General features: G+C 38.9%; 1 protein-coding gene across 2 annotated transcripts in view; it reads right to left on the bottom strand.

The window, feature by feature from the left end:
- Positions 1–26927, bottom strand: part of SPON1 (spondin 1) — a 294820-nt gene that overhangs the window by 250210 nt on the left and 17683 nt on the right. Inside the window, exon 2 of one of the 2 annotated variants that reach the window (XM_069016539.1) lies at positions 3094–3260. The exons of the other annotated variant lie outside the window; for it this stretch is intronic. The gene's annotated coding sequence lies outside the window, so the exon portion shown is untranslated. The remainder of the gene's footprint in view (positions 1–3093; positions 3261–26927) is intronic. 2 annotated transcript variants of the gene reach the window in all.

Genomic DNA, 26927 nt, shown 5'->3' with positions numbered 1-26927 from the left:
TTGCATACTTTCTCAGCAATTTGTCTAAATGGAATAAATTTTCTCCTTTTATGTTTATGCTTTTTACACAGAACTTCTTTGATATAGCGGGCACTGATGAGGGTGGAAAATGATAATATTTGCTCATTGTACAGAGAGGGAAAATGTTTTCAAGTCTTGTAAGTATTATTCACATTTTACAAGGAAAGATTTTAAATCTTTAGAGAGAGTACATGATTTCCCAGTCTCCTAGTGAGATAATGGTTGAAACAAGAAGAGAACTACATTACTTCATCCAGTATACCCAGTTCTAACCTATCCCCTGATTTAATTCACCTCATCTAATATTAGATATTAAAAGTTAACAGGCTCAGAGAGTAATGACCAAGTTCCTGGAACAGAATCCAGTGAAAATGACTTAATACGTAGAAACCATTCCTGGATGAGGACGTCTCTGAGACACGAGGGGTTGGGAGACAAGGAGATGATTCAGGTGAAGCATCATCAGTGTTTCCCTTCTTCCCTAGCCTCCTCTGGATGTTCCTGGACAGCAAACACCAGGTGAGATGATCTTTGCTATAATTTACCTTCAGTCTGTGTGCTAAGTAGCATGGAGAATTTGATAAATCACTACGTCACCAACAGAGGAGAGAGTGCTGTGGAAATAACACGATGGGAACGTTTGGCTGTTGGGAGATTGCAAAAGGCCGACTGTTTAAAGGGTTTTGCCTCAGATTCCTAGACTTTTGCAGTTACTATAACAACACACCAGCACCACCTAAAAAATGTTTTCCCTCCTTTCTTTCTTATATATGCACAAGACTAAAGTGTTTTAGAAAATCTGATCTAATTGAGGAACCTCTGAGCAAAGAACAATGTTGACCAAAGCTGGCACAAGTTGGCAATCTCACAGACAGGGCTGTATTGCACTGCTTGGTCACTTAATTTTCATAAAAGGGTTTTAGCTTTCCATCCTATTTCCCAGGATCCTCAACAGCAGTGGAGGTTTCTACCTAGATACAGAGCAATTCACTGATGGACAGCTTTGGACAGTGGAGAAATAGCATCTTCATTCAGCAGCACTGGGAAAGCTTGGAGCCAAGAATGGCCCAGAATAACAACTCCATGGGGACAGGATTTGCATATTAACAAGAGTGGGTGCAGTGGCTTTGCCTTCAGAGCAGTTTTGGCCTCTGAGGAGCAGGGTGTTACTCCACCTGATTACATGTGGATTGTATCAATGTGCCAGAGATAGCAGTGTTCTGCTGTTTAGGGAAACCAAGATGCTACTGAATATTTAATGGAATTGTTTTATGGTCTTTTAAATACAATATTCCAACAAATAGCCTGGCTGATCCTACTGGAAATGGGAGAGGAAAGACATGAGAGGCTGCCTACATTATTAAACTGCTGTGGAAGCTGCAATGAATTGTCAGAATACAAACAGCATTTACCTTCTTCCTAGCCCTTCTCTAATATCCAGTCTCAGCTATACATCTGTTTAAGCTCCATGGCTTGGTTCTGATGACAGGCACATAATTCATATAGATGGAATAAGCCACACTGCTGGATTAGACACAGTGTCAACCTTTCTCTGTGAGAGTTAATTCTTACACTTGTGAGAGTCTTACTTGTTGTTTTCTACTGTCCTAACCTATTGACCAGAAAGAACTTCCACATAGTCTATACAGATAAATCAACTGATGCTTTAAGGGGGAGTTTGCTGCAATATTTTATAACAAAAACCTCTAACTGCTCTTAGTACAGTTTAGCACTGAGGCTAATTGGTTAAGAAAGAGAGAAGGGAAGAAATAGGCTATAAAATAAGATACATTACTAAAACTCACTGTAAAGTTCTTGTGTTTATTTAATAAAAATATACACTTCTCTTGTCTCCTGCCCAGATACTGATCTACCCTCAGAACTGAAAAATACATCTTATTTGATGTCTTACTGGCTGTGTTATATATTCAGAGCAGGTAGTCTGAAGCAAAGAACAAAGGCTGCGTAATTTGAACTTTAACTCATACTTCACAGGTCGATGCCTCACTCAGCCTGCAAAAAAAGCAATTATTGCACTTGAGCTAACAATATTATAAAAGGGGATCAGTGACACACCATTTCATTGGCAAAAATATGAGCAGTAAAAAAAATTAAACTAAAAATAATTAGTTTTTTTTAAAGTACCATAATTTCACACCCCCCCCCCCAACTGGAGAACTGTTCAAAAGCATAAAGGAACACACTGACATGACATTAGCTGCTTGAAATCTTACCCTGAAGTAATTCTGAATACAGTTATGACTGAGCCCTTTTTCTATTTTAATTTAAATACCACATTTTTCCCTCTATGTTGCTAATTAGATGCTTTCTTGACAAAAAATTTTAAACAATGACAGCTTCAAAACTAATAGGGTGATCTATTCCTAAGTAATGTCAATTTAAAGTAATCTTATCCACTTTTGGTAGCTTCTGTTTTTAACAGTGGCTGCTTTCATTCTTGGAAACAATTCCTTTTGGAACAGGTAAATTGTTCCAGTGAGTGACAAGTTAGTCCTCTTACTGTGAGACTGGAAGCTGTTCCTTCCATCAAAAGTAAGCTGGTTGGAAATAACAGATTTTATGCTTCACCAAGTTTGGTCTTGCCTGAGTACAAGAGGACATTATCTCACTGCTTGCCACAGCTATGGAGAAAGGGAAAAAGGCCCTATGTGACTGATGTACAAAGTGCTCAGCCAGAACCTGCTGCTTAATGAGGGGGACAGGGAAAGGACAGAAACCTCCTTTCAACCACCCCTGCTTGCTGTGGAGGCAACCACTCCAAAACACAGCACAGAATTTGGTTCTTGGTATAAGAAATCATCCCCCAGCTGTTCCCATGGGACATTCTTTTCCTTGAAGTCCTTGAATTGAAGCACGTACTAGAAACATTTATGGATTGTGGAAATATTTGACCGAATGTAAGATGAGGGAAAAAATTCTCACTCGCAACTCCCCAGCTTGCTCTCATTTTGCATTTTCACCTGTTAATTAAAGTGAGGATCAAAACACTTAATTGAAGCCTTTGAACAAAAATCAACTTGTAACCCAAAGCATTTCTTTGCTCGTACTTACCCAGGTCTGCCCCAGTCTCCCATAAAGCACTGCTTTATTTATCAGGACAGACTAATTAGCTGCTTGTGCTGTGTTCAGCTTTGAGCAAAGCAAAGAAGCTGGAGAACTGCTAGAGATATATTGCAGCAAATGGAAGAGCAGCTGAGGCAGTTATACAAATTCATCCACTGTGGGAAAAGAAAAGTTTAAGCCAGTAAATGCAGTATCAGGCAGTGCTTGACCTTTGAAACTGTGTGTCAGCCTTGGTGGGAAAACAAATATTCTACTTGTCATTAACGGGCATCTCTTCTACGTGTGAACAACAGACTATTGTGCCACAGAAAAAAACAATGTCCTCAACATCTTACAATAATCCTCCCGTGGGGGAGTACAGGGGGAAATGTGAGGTGGGGGCACACACACACAAAAATAAGTCCCCAAGAGATAAATGCTGTAATTGTTTTCTTTAAATAAAAAAATAGTAAATCACTGTAATGAGTTCAGGTTTAGGTTCTAGGTTCCAGGAGACTCTAAAAGCAAGGGTCTTTCAAATATTTAAACTTGCTACATGTGAATAATCATCTAAAAGCTGTGAGGGTGGAACAAGAGTAACTAGGAACTAAGCAACAGCCTTGGCAAGAATATCATAAAAAAACTATCTAAAAACCAACATTGTCCTTGAATTTCTTTCCCTCCCACCTTTTAAATGTAGTAATTTGCACCTAATGATCAACACCACAAATGCTAATTTCATTTGCAGTATTGTTTTGGAAGGTCTAAGACTGCACACAAATAGCTTAAGGTGAAATAGCATAAGAATGAGAATGTTACTCCAACTCTAATACATCTGTTGAAGCACAGTTAGACACTGAATTGACTCTTCTCTTTTTAGAGGACACAAAACACTCTGCTGGTGTCAGGATAACTAATCATGTTATATTATTAATCTGGCATTAAAAAAAAAAAAAAGTCTTTTACCTGCATCTTGATAAGAAAACTACTTTAAAAATTATATTAACCAATATGTCCCTGTTGTCTTATCATAGGAAATAAAGCAGTTTACTTCTGAAATCAAGCATAAAATGCAAGTGTCTCAAATGATTAGTTGGCTGTATATAAAATGAAATACGTGTCTATTTATATTACTTGATAGATTATATGTATGCACTGCAGAAACCACATTAAGAAATCAAATCAAATCAGAATGTGACAGCCATTGAACTGATCTTATCTTGCACTTCCTAACTGCAGACAGGCTAATCTGCTTGATCTAGAACAATCCAAAGAGTGCCTTTCTCAGACCCCTCTAAATCAGGTAAACTAAGGACAACACCCTTGCAAGAGCATTTCTGCAATAAAACACATGGGAAAACTGAACCTTCTGTCCAGTTCTTACAACAGCTGCAAGGAAAATAATGGAGAGAAAAATCTGCCTCAGTATACAGATGTTGCTGAACACTTACTGTTCTGGTTTGTGTAACTACAGTTCCTGCAGCATTTTGTGTCAGGGGGGTTCCTTGCCTGGTAATGTTCATTAGGAGACTTTATATCAAGGCACTGATGCTCTCCATCTGTTTTGAGCATATTGCCAGCATAAATCAGCTTAAAGCAAGTTTATCCACCCCTCGCAAGATTAAGAGAATCCTCATTTGGCACGAAAACATCAATTCTCATGTGGTCCATTTCCAGGGATGTAAAGCAACTTAGAAAGAAGGCAAGCAGATGACTGCAGAGTGCCTGTGAGCTGCCTTCTGCCCACAATTCTCTGGTAGCTGTTAGGTCAGTGGATTTACACCTCTCATCTCTCAGCAAAGAGGATGTTAAGGTACTTTTATTCTTTGTCCCCAGAAATCTGTGCTATCTGAACTACTGCCCTCTGTGAAACTGAATTGTATAAGTCACCCATAACAGAGATATTACTTGCAGAGTTTTTGTACCTATATTACGTCTAACTTTTGCCCATTTACAAATCTAGATAAATCACTCTACACGACCCCACAAATCAAAACCTGGCATAAAAATATAACAACTAGCAAAGACTCAAGTTTGAATTTGATGCATTACCAGAACTCTTTTCCTACCCTTTACCTTTTAGGCTTTGTTGCTTGATTTTGAACTGAGACTTAAAGCAAAGAATGCAGAAAGAAAATCCACATGGAATTGTAGGCTTTCATTCATACCTGCTAAAGAAACAACATAGCACTCCTAGGAGTGCTGCAAAAGACGAAGGCTACACCTTCAGCAGGTAAGGGAAAGGATTCAAGTCCACTTTTAATGAAGAGTTGCTTTTAAAAATTCTTTATAACAACTTTTTTTTAAATGTTCAATTTTTTAAAGGTGAAGAATTATTAAAGACTTGCTAAACTGCTATTAAAGGTTTAGGGACTAAAAATGTGAACAGTTTTTTCTATCATAAAATTTAAGCCAAATTAATGTGTCTGTTTGTTCATCAATTCAGAAAGATATATTGAAATAAAATATTCCTGATACAAACCTCTCAATAGGATTGGTGGATTGAGCATGCATGGCAGAAAATAGTCCAGATACTCCTTTCCAGAACAGGTAAATATAGGTTTTATTTTCTAAATTGTGAGATTTTTAAGGAGGAGGATGTCCTGTCCACTTCAACATTTCTGGATCATATCAGACTTACTAAAAATTTGATGCTTATAAAAGTAAACTGGAAAGATGTATAATTTCCCTGAAGCTGAAAATAACCACACTCAAACAGAGCAGTGGTGGGTGTTCTACCTTCTCCTACCTGCTGCAGAGGTAGAAGACAAACCTTCCCTTCCAAAATCTCCAGTCCACATGGGTACAAAGGGCAATACTTGAGACTGCACTTCTAGCAGCCTGGCCATGCCCTGTTTTACAAATAAGCAACTTGTCTCATTCAAGCATCTATTAATTAAAGACTCCAATATAGATTTTCCTTCAAAGAAATCCTTCATGCACTTACTCCACTACTGCTTACAGAATTCCAATTTATACTTCAGAACCAGACCACATAGCATGATAAACTTTTTTTTAATCCAGTTCCTTTCTGTTTGTCCTCATTTTATTAGACTTTTTGAAACCAAATTTGAATTATTTATTTTTATATTGTACAGGTTTGTATATTTATTAATCAGATTAATGTGATCAAGATGATTAATAATCTACAACAGTTCTCATGCCTGATAAAGTAATGAACAGCAAGGCAGAGATTCAGCTGATGCCTTTTTCTGGTCTTAAAATCAAGAATCAAACACAGAAGGGAAAAAGGGGTTTTACCTTGGTATCTATTTTAAGGATCCTTAGGTGCACACGTCCAGGTCGAATGCACCTCAATGCCCACTGCAATGCACACCCCCAAAAGATCTGGTATAACATTATAGGTCTTACTAATTAGCATATCTATCAAAGATTCCCCAGTGAGAGGCTTGAGTGAGACCCCCTTCCCCTGGATGGTTCTATCTTAGTTTACAGAATGTGTTCTGCAGAGGACCTTGGGGTCTGGGGCATTCTGATCCCTACCTACGAGGCTTCTAAGACATTTAGTCTCCTAGCTTGACAAAATAAGTCTAAGAATGTAGGCTAAAAACCACTAAGAATACAAAAAGCTATAAAAGGTATATAAAAGGGGTTTAAAAGAAAAGGCAAAACGTCATCATGGCATCACAGCAAGAGGCATTCTTAGTTTCCATGTGAGACCTCAAGTTGGAGTTTAAATATTACTTAATCATTGAGCTCTATGCACTGGGGAAAATTCCATTGTAGGCAACAGACTTCATTTTATAGGGGGTTTTTTCCTTAATATTTCTAGATTTACTTTTTCCCCCTTATCTCACCCTGTTTTCTATAGAACATTTTTTGAAAGACCTCAGGGAGGCCCTCTGCTTATACCCATGTCTGAACTAACCTTTAGTATTCTGATAGCTTGAACAATGTTTTCATAAGGTGTTTTATGTCCATTGATACCCCATAAACAACATTGGCTCCTGCTATTCTGTCAGAATAAATCAGCATAAGCTCTTTGTCTACAGAACTAAACTGGCTCTCATTTGCTGTAAATCTGGCCAACTCTTTCTTTAGTGATGTCAAATCTGAGTCTAACTGCTGAAACTTGGAGCTGCATAAAATGCAGTGGCCGTGCAGAGACTCAGTGCTTCTCAAACTTAGGACTGATGTTTAAATCTTCAAGTTTAAGGTCAGAAAGGATCCCAATGAATTCAGTGAAAATGTAGCTAGCAAAAAATAAAAATGGCAAACTCCACGTAACTTTCTGCCAAAAGCTACACAAAACTTTGGGTTTAATACGAGGTCAAGATAAAAATGGGATTTAGTGACTTCTTACCAACCTGCTTATTCTCTGGCTCAGTTAAAGAAGAGAGGAAGGGAGACCAAAAACACAGAAAGCATCCATGATAAAAGCAGGGGGCCAGCTGGGGAACAGAGCCCTTGGTGTCACACAGCCATGATCCCCTACACCTGGAAATATGGAGAAGGATAAGGGATGGTGTCAGCTCTTCCCTGGGGATCATACCTGAGAAGAATAACAGAGCAGGGTGGGTTGTGCTGTCCCCACAGCAAAGGACTTGGCTCAGCAAGAGCCATCCAAAACATGGGAGATATCAATCTTTTTAAATCAATGACAAGTGCTGCAACAAACTAGTTTAGAGGAAGCATCATCTGCAGAGAGCCCTGAATTCGCACAATCTGTCCAGAATAGCAAATGCCTCAAACGTGAGTGCCTCAGAACAACAGCTCTGGCAAGGAAGTGACCGGGTTTGTAACTGACTCAGCTGAAGCCGCTGCCGTTTCTCACCATTTGCATTCCCATTCGCGGGATTTTAACCCTTGTTGCTGTGAGGAGCCCTGAGCCAGGAACCAGCACTAAAATTCACACGTACAGAAAGGCCAAGTGCAGAACTGATAAAGTGGTGAGGTGGTGCTTGGATCCTGGTGCACTGCGAGCTGTTTCACATACCCCACCCGCCTGGTTTGCACTGCTCACATTTGTCACATCACATGTGGTATCTTCAGAGCAAACTTCTGCTCTGAGATAGTGCTGAGCAGGATTCACTCCTGAGCGAGAAACTTACGGTCTTTTGTGCTTTCACAATCGCTTTAGCAAGGCCAGAGTAAATCAAGGAGAAACTGGAGTCATATTTTTAGATTAGGATAAATATGCCAGTTATGGTTCCCCTGGCCTGATTACACACACACACCCCATCTATGATATGAATAAACAGCTGTAAATAAAGATTTGCACTTTGAGGAAGCTGCACTTCAAACCTTGAAGGACTATGTTTCCTTGCGCTTGGCAGTGAGCACACAGAGGTGTGGTCTAGCAGCACAATTTTTCAGGATCTGTGTGTCTCAGATCAGCAAACAAAGAGAAGGATGAAACTAGGTACTGCAAAGAGGGCAAGCAGAAAAACAAGTGAAAAACTGTAAAAGAACTTTTTGGGAAGAAATTTGCAGAAATGGAAATAATATGCACTTGAATGGAAAGGAACAAGTAAAAATTTGGGATTGTAAAAGTGCTTCAAAAACCTCAGTTAATACAAAATATTGTAGGATTTACAGAAGTGATTTAAGCAACTAACTGTCCCTATGTTTGCTCCATCTTCCACTCCTTCCCAACTCATATTTCTGCTGATGTAACCTCTGCTCAGCTGCTAACCGTGTTTTATTGGGCAATCTTTTCTTCATACTTATTTGATGAGTTAAATATCACAAAATTTCTACATGTAACATACTATCTATAAGTTCATATATATGCACACCATATTGGCTACAAACAATCTATGAGAAGCATACCATTTTCCATTACAGAAATAACTTTCCAGCTCATTCCTCAGTATGTCACTGATGAAACCAAATACAGACACTCTTTATTGCTTCACTCAGCTCAATGATTTGTGTGAACAATTTCCTCCTTTTTTTCTAACTTTGGATCTTTTCCATAAATAGTGGCTATTCAGAATACACAAACTGAGGAATGTTGACAAATCTGCCATCAGCTTATAGGAAAAAAGGACAATCTGTTTCTTCATCTTTCCTGTTCTAACTCTTAACACTGTTTAAACTCAGACTTTTTTCAACGGCTGCTAATGATAGCGAACATACTTTGCTATGAAGTTCTCAGCTGCAATTTCTTCAAGGTTATTCACAGTGTTTTACTGAATCACCTTTAATATTAGTTGATTAGTGCAGTGTAAAACTGATTCCTGACAAATCAGTTTCTAAAAAGGTCTAGGAATGGTCTAATCACAGGCAAGAAGAACCCTTCTAGGGCAGGCTCCAATTAAAATCAAAACAATACAGTCCAAGCCCCATACTTAAATGAAATTACATTTCAGCTTCTTACAAAAGCATGAATTGAAATTACACTTCAGCTTATAAAAAAGAATTATTTGGCAGATTAGTTACTTACAATGGTTTCGTTCCTAAGTATTGTGCCATTCTGTGTTCTGCTGCTACCAAACTGTCAATAAAATCCTCATCCCTTATAATTGAACTAAAACAATCTCTGCCTAAATGTGATCTTTTTATACCTTGCACTCAAGTGGACTGCAAATCAAGTTATCTTAGAGCTCAGTTTGGCTTCAATCAAACCAAAACTTCAAGGACTGTATTTAAGCAGTACTGTGATTTAAAAGCTCATGGAGAAAGAGCGTCAAAATCATCTCTGGCATTTGCAATTCTCCTGATATTAAGGCTTGCATACATGTACCAGCCTAAAAGCTGCAGCATCATTTATTTAAACTCTAAAAATGAAAATCTAAGCTTGTGAGAAAAATTTGATTCGATACTTTTTCTTCTAGTATGAATGGCAGCTTGAAAGTAGATGCTATTCAAAGAATATAGGACTACTGGAGCAAAACCAGTTCATTTCACTGGGTTTTTTGAAAGCTTAAGAGAACAGGTAGATTTTTTTCTGCAGAATGTGGACCTCTTCTCCACAAAGAATTGCAACAGGAAGCAAGCACTCAGTGAGCATCCCATTCAAGAGGGCAAATGTGTCTGAGTAATTATATGTCACTGCTATCTGCAAAGCCTCAACCCTCAACAAATTAGCAACAACAACAACAAAGAAAATCTTGGCAACTCTAATGCAGATGCAACCTCATTCTTCCTTACCATTAATTCAACAGCACTGAAAATGTTTTTTCAATTAGAAAGAACCCACCTCTGGAATCCTAGAAAACAAATGAAGGAGAAAACAACACCCAACCACAGCAATAAGATTTGTGGTTTTTTGGGGGTGTTCATTTCACAATGAATTTCTTTACAATAGAAAGCTCTTTACCTCAGTCCAAAAAAAGACAAGGAAAACTGTTTCCTCAAAACCTGCTACCCACTTTGTCACCTACTTGCTATTCCCTTCATTTTTATGCTCGATTTGAGATTTTGTCCTGTACAAAGGAAGAGGCTGTTTCTGGCAACAACCTGTCTTCAAATTCTGCAGAGACTCAAACCCTTCCTGTCCTGTCATCGTAATGATAAAGCGTCCCAGTTTGATGCTGATGGGAAGAGGCAAATTCTGTCTACAGAAATATAATTGGCTACACTATTTCCAAAGAAACGTGGTGTGCTGGGCTTGTGTGACAAAGTTTTGGTAGTGGAGGCTGCAGGGTGACTTCTGTGAGAGGGCAGCAGGAGCTGCCCCACCTTGGACAGAGCTAGTCCCAGCTGGCTCCAAAATGGACAGCTGAATAAACATAAATTGAGCCCATTCTCCCAAGTTTCCTCCATGTTCTGTATACCTTAATACATTCTACAGACATGAATAATTATGTTCTGCATTTCAAAAGAGGCAGTAGCAGATTAAAATTCCAATGTTTCAGGAAAGTTCCTGACTAAATCCTGTCAAGAGTCGGTGTGGTGCTAAGTGAAGAACAAGACTTTGGAGGTTCAAACTGTTATCTAAGGAGAACTGTAGAAAGAAGAGTGACATCAGTGAGAGTAGTGCAGATTTTCAGTGGAGAAAAAAGACCGGAGCCTAGCACAGTTTTATAAAAAATATATCCACACACATGTAGTTTCTACCTCCTCACAAAATTGCGTATTTTCATTCTCTTCAGCAGCAGGGATCACAAATGTGAGCATCCTTCCTACCACATTAGTACAAAATCAGCTCTGAGGAGGCAGTGGCAGCTGCACGATTGAAAATCTGAACTCGAGCGCTGGCCCCACACTGTCTCTGGGTTGTTGTACTGAGGTTTTCCATAATTAGTCATGAAGCAGCATTCAGATTACTGGGAGCATATCTGCAGCAAAGCAGGTGGGGAAATCAGTCACATCATTCCTCCCAGCAGTTCTTCAAGGTTTCATATTTACAGTAAAACTCTTCCTCTGCACTCACAAAACAAAACAAACCCACAAACCCAACACTCACACAAACACCACCAAGAAATCTGAACCACTGCATCCAGTTTGGAATCTCTGCTCTGTAAGTCTTTAAAAGTTCATTCATGCCATGATTCTACTGTATTGAAATCTGAATTGAGGCACTGTGGTTTCCTGAATCTTCCATGTATTTTGCATGAACACCCTTTACACAAACAGTAATATTAAAATGAAAACCAAACCAAAAAAACAAAAAACTGAACTGGCAATGATTGCAAAAGGTCTATGAATGGCATTACCAGGTGAATTTCCAAATCAAATAAAAATATGCCAGAAATCTCACAGGATTTTTGGGTGTAGTTGGTTGTTATTTTATATGGGGGTTGGGGTTTTTTTACAAGTTCTTTTTTATTCCTCAGGAATTTAAGATTACAGTCTGCTGAAACAGTTTTATGGCTTACAGGTACTGTAACAACAAAGGCATCAGGTTTCCTAACTGGAATAGGAAACAACTGAAGAAGCTGTATCATATCTTAAAGTGCCAATTTTAATGAAAGCTTATCTCACCCCATCATCTTAATGACAGGTTGTATAATTCTATGTCAAACCCCTCAAAGTGTTGCCTCGCACTAAAAACGTGTCTTAGCCATCACTACTTTCCACTTTTCAGGTAGTGATTTTTATTCTCATGTGTTATGTTTAGTCGAGATTCAGGCCTACCTGATTTCCTTTATATAAAACACAAGACCTTCAAGCACCAGCAGATAGTTCCCTAGGCACGTGTTCTAGAATCAAACATTTGTTGGATTGTTTTGATTTATTTTTTCTTGCCTCAGTCAGGTTTCAGGGATTGAGCTGCTTGTACTCCTACCTGGGGGGATTAACTTAATGACTCTCTTTGTTCAATCTGTTTAGTGCATCCCAAAATCAATGTGATACAGTGAGAGCCAGATGAGGGTGGGGAGAGAGGGAAAAGTCAATCATTTCACCAATAGCACACAAGTAGAGACTGTACAGAAACTTTCTGGACTGTCTGAAAGCTATTTTAGACTTGTTCAGCCTCTGTCTCCTGAAAATAATACCCCACTTTCAGTCCCACTGTTTTGTCACTGCACTTGCTCCTACTGAAATACAAATACACACACTACAAACCATTTTATTGTATATCCAAATTTTTCTAGAAAACATGATAATACCTTTTTAATTAATTAGTATTCTCCTTACCCCAACCTGAATAAAAAATTTCTATTCTTCAGATAATGATTTATCTGAAGAAGGCCCAGAGGAGTTGACTTTAGTCACAGGGTGGACTGTGGTGGTGCATCCCCACCACCACCACCACCACCTCACCATGAGCTGAGAAATGCTCTTGAGCTTCTCATGAACACTGTGTGTTCCTAGAACTAACAGGTGCCCAAAGAGTACCTGGTTTTTAACCATCAGCCTTGGAAACTTTTTTACACCCTCGTAACTCCTGGAGAGCAGCAAAACACAGCACAGCACAAGTGCAGGAATGAGGCCAAGAAGTGGCCATGGACTATAGGGGTGCATTAAGACCACCCAAGATCCCCAAAGCCTCAGACCCATTTCCAGAAAGGCCAGAAAGAATGGGCTGTGCATGAGAATTAATTGGCACAGCAAGTGAGAAATCTGTCAGCAAAGAGATACCCCTGCCAAGCCTAGGCAGTGCCCCCAGGACCCTGGACATCTCCTTGGCTAGACCAACACAGTGGGATGTTGAAACCAGGACTGACATCCCTTCAGCTGGACTGGCACTGGAACCAGTGCTGGTGATCTCTTTTCCTCTCTGTCTCTCATTTTTTCTCTCTTTTCCTTTTCCTCTCTCTTTTCCCCTCTTTCCCTTTTTCTTTTCCTCTCTCCTTTCCTCTCTCTTCCTTTTTTCTCTCTCCCCCTCTTTAATCCATCTCTTCCTTTTGCTCTCCCCTTTTATCATTAATCCAAAATCCACTGCTGTATTTTTGCATAGCAGCCAGGGACTAATACACCAATTTCCATGCCAAGGGTGTAATTTATTAATAAAATTTTCTGATTGTGGCCCCTCTGATTTTTGTCATTCCTTTTGATCATGAGCATTTATGAATCTTAGGTGTTTCCTTCCCCTTAAGGGTGGGTGGACAGGGGTTCAGGAACTTCATAGCTGTTCTCAAATGTACAAAATGTGGCTACATGCTGCAAGGAATGGGAAAATGGGGTTTTCTGACCTTCCCTAACCCTTGCTTTTTTTATTCTAAATGCATGTGAAGGTACAATGAGAACTGTCTCTCTGTTCTTTACATCAGCCTTAGCTGGGGAGAGGGAGGGAACAGTGTGGAAAGCCAAGAAGAATGGAGAAAAAAATGAGACAGAACTGCCAATAGTAAGTACTCCAAACAGCTGGATGTATCCAGAACTCATATCCAGAGCTGTAACTGTTCATACTGTATTTCTGAGCCTTTAAAAGCAGGAGTAACAGCTCAGGTCCTAAGCCATTCTTAAGCATTAAGAATGTTTATTTCAGCTTTGTGCCAGAAGCTAGTCAGAATAATTGCACTTTTTGCTCATGGCAATTTCTTTTTTATTTATTTTATTACTGTGTAAGTAAATTTGTTCTTAATAATTGTCTCTGCAGGGAACAGGAAGACATTTATTTCCACAAGGAGCATTTCTCTTTCCTGGGGGTTCTAACAGTTGCGATGCAAAAAAAAAAAGACTGAAAAAAAAGACTGTAAAAAGTTTTAAAAGAGGGATATATACACTCCTCTCATTGTGAAATATCATCTTTTTTTTTTTTTCAAGCGCTGACAGAGAATTGGTTCTTTTAATTCCCAGACATTTCAAGAACAGCATGAGACTTGCAAAGGCAAGAGAAAACAATACAGAAAAAGAAGTACTGATTAACTTGTGGTGGTTCATTGAGTCAGAATGTGGTTCCCTACTGTGCTGTCTCTAAAAAATCTTAAATCATCCTTCCCTCGCAGAAGAACAAAGAATAATTTGATCTCTCAAGGTAACAAAGTTAATTCCTTCAATCCAAAGTAAAATTTTTTTAAGGGTGGAGGATCTTGATAAATTGCATTTTTAGTTATAAAATCTAATTGAAATGTCCACCAATAAATTACTAAATGTGGGTTGTTTTTTTTTCCTTTTTAAGACAATCAGGCACAGCTATTTCTTACAAAAATAGCCCCACAGGTTTATGCTAAGAAAACACTTTCTCCTTGGTCCTACTTCATTGCTTTACTACTGTCTCCAGTTTTAATTGCCCAAATTAGAGGTGTTACCATCAGGATCCTTGAAGCATCACTGCAGAGAAACAGCATTCCCTGCCAACTGGGAGCTCTCCCATGTTTTTCAGTATCTATTGGTTTCTTTCACTAGAAGTTGCTAAAATTTCCACCCAGTTCTTGAGATCTTCATTACTTCCAAAAAGTAAGGTGTTACTACCTGAATTATTTTGTCACCAGTATTATTAATGAGGGATGGGTGGACATGGATGACACATAACATGGACAGATGAAACACTTAGAGACAGTTCCATTACATTTTTCCCATAAGCATTCCCATGATTCTTTTTTCCTTTATTTTTCTTTGTTTCTTGTTAACATGTTGTGAATTCCTGTTTGGAAACCACCAATACAGTGACCATGTCTCAGCCCTTTCCCCAATTTTAGTCTTTCCTAATACAAGGTTCCTTCTCTTCATCCACCGTGGTTGTCTTTATTCTCTTCCAGGCATTTGAATTTTGAGGAGTGTAATGCCTGCTCCTTCCCTGTTTATGTGGTAGATGCATGTGATCTGTCACTTTTGAACTCACGCTTTTGTCAGTGCATCTCTTTACATTCCCATTTGTTGCTCAAACCCTGTCTTTTTGCATCCAGCTGACTCCAAATTATTTAGCTGATGTATAAATTCATTCCTAATGCTTTCTTTACATCCCCTACAGGCTGAATAAAGGAGAATGAAGCCAGAAAAAAAGAAATAAAAGTTTCTCTGGGTGTTTCTGGACTTTCCTGCAAGTTAGAGAGATTTTTCCCTTTTCAGTAGCATTACAGCCTTCAAGGAGCAAATCCTGCCTTTTCCATGCTGCAGCTCTGCCTTGCATGTCACACAGCATCTCTTGGTGTGTACCCAGTCTTGCTTATCTCAGTAGGTTTACTCACAGCATAATACTTCATAAATAGGGGCCTTGAACTCAGGCCCTAAAGTGACATAACACCACTTAGCCCAAACACTGCAGAATGAAAGGAGTTTCTGATGTTAGCTGTCATTAGCCATATCAGGAGAGAGAAATGGCAAACTTTTGTCTTGGGAATACAACATTAAAGCACAAAAATATTAAACTAAACGTTGTTGTGCTTTGGTAAATGTCAACAACTACCTCAGTGGGAGAGTAACAGGCCCCTGGCAGAGGAGTTTAGTATAAAAGAACAGATTTCAAAAAGAATCTGGTTTACTCTTTAAAAGGAACTGTCAACACAAGACACAAAGGATGACAGACAGAAATGAGATTAGGAACAGCCTTTTAAAAAATCCTGTCATCCTAGGAAATCAATAGGAAATAATTAACTAATAAATGATAGTACCTGCTGTCTTGGGATTTAGTGTTCTAATGCAAACCTTCTTTACTAATTTCATTAAAAACAATTAAGGTATTTAGCACTTTGGGAAGACACGGAAGCAACATTACTGCTGTGTGTCTTAACTAGCTCAGAACTGAGGATTATATCAAAGAAAAAGGCATTAATAACATTGTATACTTTATCCTTGCTATTATCAGGATAGTCACTTTGTGTTCTGTGTCAGTGTCTGTACAAATACTATAAATATAGAAAACAAAATATACATATATATATATATCAGCAGTGGATATGTGATTTGTGCAATATACTTTATCCAGGTCAAGCATCTTCTGTACAAGTAGCACTTCATAAAACGCAGAATGATAAGCAAAAATTATTTATCTAATTTATTCCACTAGTTCAAATCAGAACTCACATCTAATCCCTTTAAGATATTGAAACCTCAACAGAACATCAGATTTCTGGACCTTGTTACCATCTTTCCACACTGCAAATCTACAGTGACATCCATAAATCTATAAAAGTTACTGAGCTTGAATCTAATAACCCAAAACTACATAATGAATTTCTAGCTTGTCATTTTACTCTGCATTTCCTCAAAGGCTGCTGTGCTTAAGTTTCTACTCTGAACTGACTTGTGTAATCTAACATATATATCAATAGTGGATATAGTTCACCCCTTTGTACCACACACACCTTTTATGTCATATATTTTTATAAGACAGTGCTGTTCTGATCATGTGCAGATCAGAAACCAGCACAATGCACAGCTGGTTTAAGTCCCCATAACCAGGAATATCTTCTCTTCATCACTAGTTCTCAGTATTTCTGCACAGATATTTACCCACCAAAACACAGTACAAGCAGCTAGAAAAGTAAACTTGAAAAAGATTCAGTGTGTGGATGCATCTAAAAGTTGTTCTGATTTACAAAAAGCATTTGCCACTTACATATTGTTTTGAATAACGACTTTTTTTTGGACTTATACATGAGATACCAGATAATGTAATTGATTATGTTCATACCACTGAACCAAGGCTGTTCTTGCAGTGATACTAAATTAGGCGTTAATTTTGCCGATTAGCTGGCAGATCTTTGAAACACGCAAGCTGAAGATGAAATAAAGGATGTTTGAGGAAACAGCCAAGTGTCAGCTCTCACCCACCATCAGGTAAGACTTACCAGGAAGAAAGTGCTGCCTATGCAAGGCATTTTGTGAGCACTAACTTGTTCACTTCATTTAAAACGATCTAAATGTTTTTTTGCTTTCGTTAACAGCACTGATTTACTGAGGGATTTTTCCCTTTCATTGTATTAGGAAGAAGTCCCATGATCATTTCCAGTGTGAGATCTGTAGGGAGAAATGACAGCAGTAAGTGCAGTACCATCAGTATTATCAACCTATGCAGCTGATTCTATGTGCCACCGCACAGAAGAGCAAATGGCCTTTTTATCCAGTTTATTAAAGTTGAGCCAGGCTGCACGTCTAAATATATTTTGCTTTTATTTCCTCGGGCTATCAACCTCAAAGGATGAACTGAGACAAACAAAAAGGGTCAACCACTACTGGTAGCCTGTGACATTACAAAATACGTATCTCATACACAAGACCTCGTAAAAGAAATGTCACTAAATGCAAGAGATTGTCGGCTAAATAGCATTGCAATTGCTAATTTGGCAGACATCTGGTTTTAATGAGGCTGGAAGAAAAATCCTTTTCTACTGGTGTAGCTGAAAACTATGAGCTGAGAAACAATTACTTAATCTGAAACGAGATTTGTTACATAAATTCACACAAAGCCGTTGCTAAAGGATTTCTACTTCTTTACCCTCTATTAGTTTTCTTACATCAGCCTTCTTAGGGAGCCCTTACAATAGAAAAATCATAATGTCAGGGCAATTATCAAATACCAAAGCCTTGGAAAATGTCCTGCTTCCTCAGATACCACTGATTTTAGTTTTAATTCTTGGGTTTACGTCCTTTTCTCATGAACAATAATCCATTTGCTGAATGAGACCTTTCCTTGTCTTTTCAAATTCCAGAGAATTGTTGCTAATTACCACATTCACAGTGCAGAGAAATGTGTTTGCACACCCCAGACTAAAAGTTGAGCCTGGAAGAGGAGGAAACAGGAAAAGAGAAGGGGGGGCAGAGGGGTTGTGTGAAAGAAAGAAAAATATGAGAAAATCCTCACAGCGTAGGGCCAAGCCAGCACTCCAGCAGAAGGCTCTGTAAGAAATATTTCACCACAGTGTGAATGCTGCACCCTGATGATAAAATAAAGCTCTTGGATCCACAGAGATTCCAAAAGCTTATGCTGACTTTCTTTGATCCAGACATCTGACAAAATCAGCAGCATCTCTCTTAAATGAAAGTAAATTTTTTGCAAATAATTGAACAATTCCACTTCAAGAGTTTATCTGCTTGGTGGATAAGGAACTGGCTGGATGCTCACGCACAAGGAGTTGTGGTCAACAGCTTGATGTCCAAGTGGAGACCAGCTGAAATGGTGATCCTCAGGGGGTGATCTTTGAACTGTCACTGTTTCACATCTCTCTTGTCTGCGTGGGCAGTGGGATGGAGGGCAGCCTCAGCAAGTTTGCCAACACCACTCCCTATGTGCAGTCTCTGGAGGGAAGGGATGCCAGCCAGAGGGACACTGACAGGCTGGAGAGGCTCAGGAGAACCTCATGGAGTCCAGCAGGGCCAAGAGCAAGGTCCTGCACATGGGCTGGGGCAATCCCCAGCACAAACACAGGCTGGGCAGAGAATGGATTGAGAACAGCCCTGAGGAGAAGGACTTGGTTAAGTGTTAGTTGACAAGAAGCTCAACAGGACCTGGAACTTGCACTTGAAGCCCAGAAAGCCAAATGTACCCTGGGCTGCATCCAGAGTACCATGGGCAGCAGGTCAAGGGAGGGGATCCTGCCCCTCTGCTCTGCTCTGGTGAGATCCCACCTGGAGCACTGCATCCAGGTCTGGAGTCCCCAGCTTAAACAGAATGTGAATCTCTTGGAGCAAGGCCACAATGATCAGGGGGCTGGAGCACCTCTCCAGGAGACAGGCTGAGAAAAATGGGCTTGTCCAGTCTGGAGAAGAGAAGGCTCCAGGGAAATCTCATTGTGGCCTTCCAGAACCTAAAGAGGTCCTAAAAGCAGCTTTTTCAAGGGCATGCAGTGATAGGACAAGGGGGAATGATTTTAAACAGAAGAAGGTGGATTTAGATTAGGTATTAAGAAGTTCTTCATGCAAATGTGAGAAGACATTGGAACATGGCCTGGAGAAGCTGTGGCAAACCCATCCCTGGAAATGTTCAAGGCCAGGCTGGATGGGGCTCTGAGCAGCCTGATTTAGTGAAAGGTGTCCCTGCTCAAGGCAGAGAGTTTGGAACTAGATGATCTTCAAGGTCACTTCCTCCCCAGGCCATTTTATGATTCCATGAAATGCAACCTTCAGGTTGCATTCCTTGTTTCCTTGAATATTATGGTCAAAGAAGTGTTACCCCTTTTTACAGTACAAGATGAAAAAAGATGAAATGTTCTTGTCAATAAAAATAACATCTTGAAAGGCTGGTGTCAATGATCTTTAGGCTGTCTCCTGCTCTTTTAAAAAAACTTAAGAGAAAATGGGGAAATTATTGAATGACTCAGTGGCTGTGTTTCAAGGATGTTCAGATCTGAACATCAGTTAAATTACCTCAGATGCTCAGGCTATGAAGAGACTTTTTCACTGCTATCCCTCACCCACATAAAAACACTCACAGAAAGATAAAGTTACAGGGCAAAGGTTCCTCCTACCTCTTTTGACAGGGGACTAGAATGCCAGGGCAATTAAAAAACCTCCAGGACAGAAGAGGATGTGTACAACCATCTTCCCTGATAGGATACTGCCAGAGAAAAAAGATCAGCAACAGGGCTTTGAACTTTGATGATGTGCAGACAAGGCAATCTCTATATATTGCTCGGTGAGTTAGGAAAGAGGCACCAAAAGTTGGTTCCAGGAAATACCAAACTAGACAGTCAACTTAAAGAGAATGAAAAATAATTATGCACCTCCTGCTGTCACCTCACACGTGTAAAGATGCCTGGCATAACCCTCCAACTCCTTCTAAGCTCAGAGAGTTTTGCACAAGCAGCACAAAAGTATCATCCTTTCTTGTGATGACAAGTTGGTGTTTAGCCAACTATCACTACCTCTTTGGTTTCTTAAGTGCAGCATTTTGGAGGAATCTTTTCAGAATTTCATCTGAATTTCAAGTCCTTTCTCCCATCTATTATGTTCATTTTGAGCCATAAGTTAAGAAATTAGTTAAAAGAACATTATATTATACCTAGAACAGACCTCTGACTTAATGTGCAATTTTATTAGAATAACCATAATAATACTAGCTAGGATAGTTTGAATAATTCAATAATTAGAATTCAGTAGTTGAAATTATTCACTAAATAGTTTAATAGTTAGAAGAACAATTCAATAATTCCATTGCAAGAATAATTAGAAAATTAAAGAAAATTAAATTTTATTTTTGGTATGTGCAGCTGCCCATGGCCAAGTCTAGGAGTGCAGGTTATTTGAAGCTCTTGATGTGACTGAGCTAAGCAAGAGCTCCAAACAGGAAAAGCAACTGCTAAAACTCCTAGAGATAAATGGCATTTGTTCAGGGGATCCACTGCACTGATGGGGCCCTGAACTGTGATTTTCTGACACATGACAGGTCCTCACTGCAAAGAACCACACTGAAGAGGAAAAAAACCAAAACAGAAAGGTAAGAAAAAAAGTAAAAGTACTCTTTGGATATATTTTATACTGATACTTCTAGCCACAGTTAGAAAAAATAAATAGAATGGAACTAAGCCTAGGGAAATGAAGAATTTCATATATTAGAAAGTAAATTAATGACGCTACAGCACCACAGGTGTTGCAGTAACTGTATCTCTTAGAAAATAATTTAAATGTCCTGTGTATTTCTGCTGTTAAAAATGCAACTTATTTATAATGTTCTATGGATTTTAATTGCATTCCTCTAGCTCAGTGCTTTTCCTGAATTAAAAACTGTAATTTTCCTGCATCTTTCCTTGAGTGCAACACAAGCCTAACACAAATGAACTGTTGCTATGGGCTCCTTCACCACATGCGAGCACAACCACAACAGAATTTTGGAAAACGTTTTGATGCTGCTCTACAGCAGTTAGGAGGAGTAATCTTGTCCAGCAAATGGATACTCCTGCTGAGGGAAAAGCCAGGATAACTCATCTCTCAGACTGAAGCAGACAACCCCAGTGCCTGCATGTTTGGGGTTGTTTAGCTCCAAGTGTTAGACCTTTATCTCCCTTGCCAGAAAGCTGTCCTAAAGATAAGAGGGTAGCAGAGAGGTGTCAGCAGTGACATGTGAGTCCACAGGTTGTAGGAAAGACCTATTCCATTTTTGTCAAGGTCTGTGTTACCATGGCCTCCTCAAGCACGGTCTGAAGGAAGCAGTGCACCCATTCCACAGCCAAAGTCGAGCCTGACATTTCACTATCTTTGTCTAAAAGTAATTTCCTGCTTTGTTTCATCCAAGTTGATTTTTGAGGGGCCTATTTTCAGTGTGGCTCTTCAAAGAATAAAAATTATCTCCTACACATATAGCTGTTTTCTCTTTTTCTCCATTGTTTTTTTCTACTCTGATAAGAAAACTAATTAAAATAGCTGATTCCTTCAAAAAGAAGAGCTGGAAAGTTCTAAATACAATGAACTCCATTAATTTCAAGCCTTGAAGTCAAAAGCATTTTTCAAATGTATTAAAAGAGCAAGATGGTTGATTTTAATCCTTAAGCCAACATAAAGCAGCCATAGCTACAGGGTGGAAAAATCTGAATAAAATATCAGTGTGGCCCTGATCCTATACAATATTGTCCATTGAACTAAAGAAAAACATGACTTGGGGGAGAAGGCAACATTTTCTGCTGGTCCAAGAAGTTAAAGAAGCAGCAGAGTTAAAGAGCAATGTGACAAGCAAAGATGGCAAAATACGGAGGTTTTAGAACATAAAACCCAAGAAAAACAAAAGTTTAGACACACAGTTTAACTCTCTTTCTTTGCCACACTCAAAATAATTCTTTATATGTTGTGCACAATAAATATTAAAATGCTGCTGTTTAAAAAAAGTTACTGAAAGGAAAACTTTCTTCCCACTCTCCAAAAATGTCAGGCAGCCTGACAATGTTGTGGCCTGTGCACAGTCTGTAACACAAAATCACTAATGACTGGTGAGTGGTTCCATATTCTCACTAATTTTTTGCAAGTATCAGAGAAATTACTGAACTGAAAAGAAAGAGATTAAACTAAAAATTAACTTCATCCATCACTCTTTATGAGCCATGAAGAAGTCTTCTGGGGAAAAAATCTTTGTGTGAGAGACTACTGCTGTTGAAAACTTTCCGTGCTTGAAAAGCGTGAATACCTTAAAGCTTGTAAGCTGTTCTGTTGACATTTTGCTCTTTTGATTAAATTTCCTGTGCTGTTGTGTATAATATGAAATGGTGGTGAGTTGCTGTTGCATTTCAAAAGTACCTTTGCTGTATAAACACATTAGCAGTCTATTTAAATTCTTAGATATATTATTACTGGCCTGGAGCTCTTCTGAGTAGCAGTAATAAGCTTGAGAAGCATGGTTATTAGCACTCCTAACATACAGCAGTAATTAGCAATTACAGCACTCTCCTCAGGTTCAAAATGTTCTAGGAGTCTCAAGGAAGATCTGTTCTTTTCAAAGCACAAAGAGGAGTTTAATCTTTTTCTTATTTGCAAAAGACACGACACACAAGATTAGAGTTAGATAACCAGGGGTGTTTTACAATCATGGACTGAAGTGATTTGCCAAGGCCACAGCTGGAATCACCAGAACGGTGAGGTCTGAATTCAGGCTTCCTAGTTTTCAGTGCCAGTGTCAAGAGTGATTTAAAAGAATAAAAATAAATAAATAAGTAAATAAACATTCTTTTTCTGATCCTCCTGACCAGAAATCTCCACGCATGCAGTTAAACATTCTTCTCAGGTTAGGTGATCTGTAAAGCTGACAATCTTAGCGGATATTCTGAATCTTTACCTGCAGAGAGAAACTCTATTCTCAGTGAAAAGCCACGGATTTTTGAGCAACAGTGATTCTTGATAGAAAAGGCATCCTAAGGATTTATTTCCGTGGTTGTCAAAGCAGACAGACGAGTTTCCTAAGAAAAACGCAGCTAATCCTCCTTTCAGAAGAGCAATTCACACCTCATCCCCCTCGCTTCGTCGGCGGGTCATTGGGATGTGTTTAGTCCAGTGAAATGCACTAAACACATCCCAATGTGTTTAGTTGTGCCGAATTCACAACTTCAGTCACTGCAGAGCCAGGCCCGTAACATCCTGTGCATCTCCAACTCTGACTGAGGTCAGGAGCAGCCCAGATTCTTTCAAGGGTTGCTGAGCATCTGGCAGGGCTGTGCCCAGTGAGAGGAAGACTTTCACAGAATATCACCATCCACAGTTTCAGCAGGACTGATACTGTTTGTGTGAAAGTCTTAGATGAATACCATCACATCCATGGAAACGCTGAATTCAGCTTTTCCCAAGTGAAACATGAGAATTAGACGGCTTTGGACCCTTTCCAAACAAGAACTCCACTCTTTGTACACACTGTTAATTTCTTTCCCCTTGAACACAAAGGAAAAAATTTACTATGAAGACAAATATTTGTTTAATAAGGCTGCAAGATGAAATTTAATGATTTTTTTTTTAAAACAGTTGTGGGCTTTGGGCACTTACTATCAAAAGAAAAGTGAGGAGATGTTCTCTATCAGTAGGTTGTTTTGCACAAAGTTGTGAAATTAACCTTCGCCAAAGCAATTCAGTTTTCTAACAGCATTTAGAAGGCTCCAACAAATGCCTCATATACAAAAGCAGATGAAGAACCACTACAGCACTGCTCCTGACTTGTTTAAAAGCAAAATGAATGACAAAACAGATGCCCTTCTGTGCCCCTGGCCTCTGCTCAGGGTTTCCCAGGCTAACATATCCTGGCACCAGGCACAGGATAAGTCCTTCAGATGCTCCACGTTTTAAGGTTCTCAGGACTGGGATGACACAACATAAATGCCTTACAAAGCCCGTCTGGGATTATGCATAAATCTCAAGGAAACCATTACTTTGCGAGGATAACAGCCAGGTTTTGTCAGTGCTCAAAAGCAACTCTGCACTTGAATTACATCTCCTGGCAGAAAAATGCCCCAAAGCAAAACTACTGCTCACTTCACATCCGGATGGAAGGAACGTGCTTGTGGGCTAAGGGACAGCTCTTGTAAACTGATGTGTGAGAAAAGAAAGCATACTTGAAACTAAAGTGTCCGAATAATCTTATTTTATCCAGCATTTTGAACCCACATCCTAGAACTAAGTAGACTGCATTGCGCCAGGGTTGCAGGAGACCGAAGTATTAGGGAAGTACTGTGCTAAAAAAAATTATAAAATAAATAGTTTGTTCAAAAGATTCCTTTTTCACAACCTACAGTAGTAAATTACAGATATTTACAGCAATTTCTCCCCCCACCTTCTTTCAGCAATAAAGTTTGAATAGGGATGACAAACATATCTGAACAAAGCCTCAGGAACTACAGAATCAGCACTTGGTGACATTGTTTGCGACCGTTCCTCCCTTCATGTACCAGGAGGCTTTGTGGTGATCCATTTCTGACATTTTCAGCAATAAAGAAGAAAGAAAAAGATGCTGCCAGCAGCCCTTTGCAAACTTTCAATTGATGGCCGAGAATGATAAGAGGTGACCTCTAACTCTTGCTGTCTGACATGGCAACTCTCCAGTTAGGAGGGGTGAGACTCATTCCTGTCAAGCACAAACAAGGAAGGACTGGAAAGAAAGAGGCTGCTGTGTATCAGCTTTAGAGTTCTTTCTGTGGCTGCTAAAGAGCCTGTGTTTGCCAGCACTTCTAGCCAAGAAGCACTTTCTGAAGGGAACACTAAAACCTGAGCCCGCATTTTCATGGTGCAATTCCCCTGCACAAGAAGTGTGAAGGGTCCTCTTGAGTTTAAGAGGTTGAATGTGGTCTACTGCAGAGAGCCAGGTCCATGCAGGTGTTTTCTTTCTCCCAAAATTTAACAGAGCAGCATTCCAACTGAGACATTACAGGAAAGGGCAGTTGCACATTCATCACAGTATCAGGAGTTGGTGGTTTTGCTGTATTTGAATTCAGTAAATTCTGCCTCAACCTGCAGTGCAATAAGAGCAACAGATGGACAGAATTAATTATGGAAGAACTTCGCAAATGTAGTGGAATGAGATATGTTAGGTGCCATTTTTCCATAAGACACTGAAATCTTCCAATTCCAGCATCTTATTCCCTCATCACCTTCTCAGAGATGCTTCTAGTTTCAAAGAAATCAAAAATAAATTTTCCTAGCATTTTAATTGTAAAAAATTTTCATGAAAACATTTATGCAACATAGTGTTTGGATCTTTTAAAGTCTGTCCTGGTGTAGATGTCACTGACAATTTTTCTTTAATTAATAATTTTGTTTTTATGCTACATTCAGCAAGCATCTTACAACCTAGCAGAGACAAAGAGAGAAGGGATAGAGAAGAGTGACAAAGAAATGAGAAAAAGAAATAGAAGACAAAAAATAAAAGTCTGCTTTCCAGAATAAATTTCTATGCCATGTCACACTATTTAGCTCACTGTATAAGCCCTGTAAAAAACAAATTATATCTTGTCCTTCACCAATAAACATCAGAGAGAAGGGAAAACTTCTTACCATCAGTTCAATCATACCAGAAGGAAGTAAAAGTCAGTACCATGCTCTGCATAGGTGATTTTTGTTTCACAGTGGTAAAAATGAGGCATAAAACTGCAGAGTATGCACCTAGCTCCTACAGTGCATCTGCCACATAAACTTGGCTTCAGCTGGAGCACAATGAATTAAAGAACAGAATGCTTGGAAAGCATCATCTCAGAAAAAAAAAAATCTGATCATAATAGAGTATTATAGCTGTCTGCAAGAAAATAGAAATAATACATCTCAATAGCTGACATTCTGGCAATAAAACACAAGGTTTCTCAAAATTATATGCTGCTTAGTTGATTTGTGAGTTTTTAAAATATTTTCTGAAAATTTTCCTTGTGCAACAAACTTTTATCAATCCAGTTGATAGATACAAATTAATATCTTAATTACTTTATTGATGTATTTATTAGTTAAGATTAAGATGTTAATAAGAGTAAAATCCCTCCCTATTTATCAATATATTAACTTTCAATGTATGTTTTCTAATCTGGCCTTTTATTATTTTCAGTAGCAACACAGTCTGTGAACTTAAAAATTGAAAAAGCAAATCCTGAATGCTTCTGTTCCTTCAGCAGCAGCTCACTTGGTTTCACATCAGATTTTGGGTTTAAATAAACATCTTTTCAGAAAATCCTAGCAACAATAAATTCTTTGTTCCACTAGACTTTCATAAGACAAGATTTTCCAACCCATTGTATTAACACACATTCTAAACTGAAGCTCAGTTTGTAGGATTAGTGACAAGAAGAGAGAATAAAAATATGTGAACTATCAAAATATCATAATACTGAATTGTAAAGGAGTTGAAATTCTGAAAAAAAAAAAAAAATACAAAACAAACCAACCAAATTTCTTCCAGAACAAGCCTGTGTGGGTTGTCGATATTTGTGAGAATCAAGCCCAAAGCTGCTTTAATATTTGCATCCAAAGTCTTGTTAGACAGAGCAGAAATCCAAATTAGAACAATTGATCCTCCCCTGCTCAATTCCAGAAAAAATTAGAAGTCATAGAGAAACCTTTAAGATAATCCACTTCCATAAAATCCCTCAGGTATTTTTTTCCAGGAAAAAAGTTAGCACAGTGAGCTTCCTTTCCCATATCATCACCTAGTGCGCCTGTTCCTG

The sequence above is a fragment of the Aphelocoma coerulescens genome, chromosome 5 (genome assembly GCF_041296385.1).
Source record: "Aphelocoma coerulescens isolate FSJ_1873_10779 chromosome 5, UR_Acoe_1.0, whole genome shotgun sequence".
Classification (NCBI taxonomy): Eukaryota; Metazoa; Chordata; class Aves; order Passeriformes; family Corvidae; genus Aphelocoma; species Aphelocoma coerulescens.
The sequence above is the reverse complement of the archived record's forward strand: the minus strand, read 5'-3'. Positions and strand labels throughout refer to the sequence as shown.